Source organism: Wasmannia auropunctata, unplaced genomic scaffold, assembly GCF_000956235.1.
Source record: "Wasmannia auropunctata unplaced genomic scaffold, wasmannia.A_1.0 LD335189.1, whole genome shotgun sequence".
Lineage (NCBI taxonomy): Eukaryota > Metazoa > Arthropoda > Insecta > Hymenoptera > Formicidae > Wasmannia > Wasmannia auropunctata.
This window is the reverse complement of record NW_012027701.1, coordinates 1-1764: the sequence shown is the minus strand read 5'-3', so window position 1 is coordinate 1764 and position 1764 is coordinate 1. Positions and strand designations below refer to the sequence as shown.

General features: G+C 28.2%; 1 long non-coding RNA gene across 1 annotated transcript; it reads left to right on the top strand.

Annotated features, from left to right (window-relative positions):
* Positions 1-20: 20 nt before the first annotated feature.
* Positions 21-837, top strand: LOC105457645. The gene is made up of 2 exons (XR_975421.1): positions 21-58; positions 119-837. It is a non-coding gene; the product is annotated as an uncharacterized LOC105457645 (long non-coding RNA).
* The last annotated feature ends 927 nt before the right edge of the window (positions 838-1764 follow it).

Genomic DNA, 1764 nt, shown 5'->3' with positions numbered 1-1764 from the left:
GACGTGTGCTCTTCCGATCTAGTGTTACGAACAATTAGAACCAATTGACAATTGACAAGTATGAAATAAGTAAAAAAATTAAATGTATAAAATACACGTAAATTTACTTTATTTCTAGATAATTTGAAAAAATAATTACAAATCATGAATGACATAGAAGCATGTACATCGTGGAACGGTATTGGCTCCGAGAAAATTGTTATTTCTGGTATTGCTGGCAGATTTTCTGATTCAGATAACGTGAATATGTTACGAGAAAATTTATTTAATAAAATTGATCTTGTTAAAGCAGATCATGAGCGATGGAAACTAGGTAATTAATTAATGTTTATATAGTTCTACATTATAGTTTTGCATTTATATTTGATTTGTAGATCAAATATGCCACTTATTCTGCATTAGTTTGCTTAAATTAAAGATTGTAAGACTAATATTTAAACATATTATTAAGTATGATCAAAATTCGATTTGACTTTATTGACGTTTTCTCATTTTACTTATTTGAAACATTCCACTTAAATTAATAATTGTTTGTCTACACGTCGTCGTTGAAAGACGTTGTTCTTAAATTTACTAGTTATTACGAAAAATATTGTCACATGTCTTGATAATAGAACAGTAAAACATATTACTATCTGGAAAGTACTAGTAGGAAAGTAAGTTCAAATCCTGATTAAGATATATTTTTAGTAATAAGTTATTTCACGGGATTTAAAAGATGCTTGTTAGCATCAATTTATTAAATTGCTTTGTAAATTATTATTCATTTAGTTAGGAGCTGTGTTTTAAGACCGACGATTAGGGGAGAGTTACCGAATGCGTACCACTTAAAATATTTTTGGTTATATTTCACATTTGGTACTATTTAGAATGTAAACGAACGTTGGAAATTGCTTGATGTTCAAAGCATTTACTATTACATGTTAAATATTTTACTAATAACAAATTAATTTGTTCTAAACTTTTTTGTAACATTATGCTGTCAAAAGCACGATTCAGCAAATCGTACCTGTGAGTTTTATTAATAGTACCTCTTTCTAAACTATTGAATTTATAATTTATGAACAAAAATAATTAAAAACACAAGATTGATAAAAGAATCATGAATTAATACCTACTTTAATTGTAATTTATCAAATAGCTGTTTTGCTTACGCAAATCGATGACGGTTTTTTCCTCTATACAGACTTTCTACAGAACAACTTCAATCGTGTTAAAATAAATAATGTTAATTATGTCATGTGATCTAAAGATAAAGATACATTATAGTGTTCCTAAATTGTGTCTTTAAGACATGATTTGATGACTTAAAGACGTCATAAAGTCGTCTTTCAGTCCAGTCTTATGGACGTCTCTTTTCAAACGATTAGCAAATGCCTTTTTTAAAGACGTCTTTAAGACATGACTTAAAGACGTCATAAAGTCGGCTTTTAGTCCAGTCTTACGGATGTCTCTTTTTAGACGTGTAGCGAATGCCTTTTTTAAAGACGTCTTTAAGACATGACTTACAGACGTTATAAAGTCATCTTTTAGTCCAGTCTTATGGACGTCTCTTTTTAGACGTGTAGCGAATGTCTTTTTTAAAGACGTAAATCTTTACGCGGAAATGTTGGTCAATTTGATTATCAATCATGTTATTGTATGTTAACATTTATAAAAAGATATATTTTCGTTTTTTTTGATAATTTTATTAATCTGATCTATTACAAATATGTATCCGTAACATAAACATTAAGTAATCATGGATTATCACGAAGTGTTTGT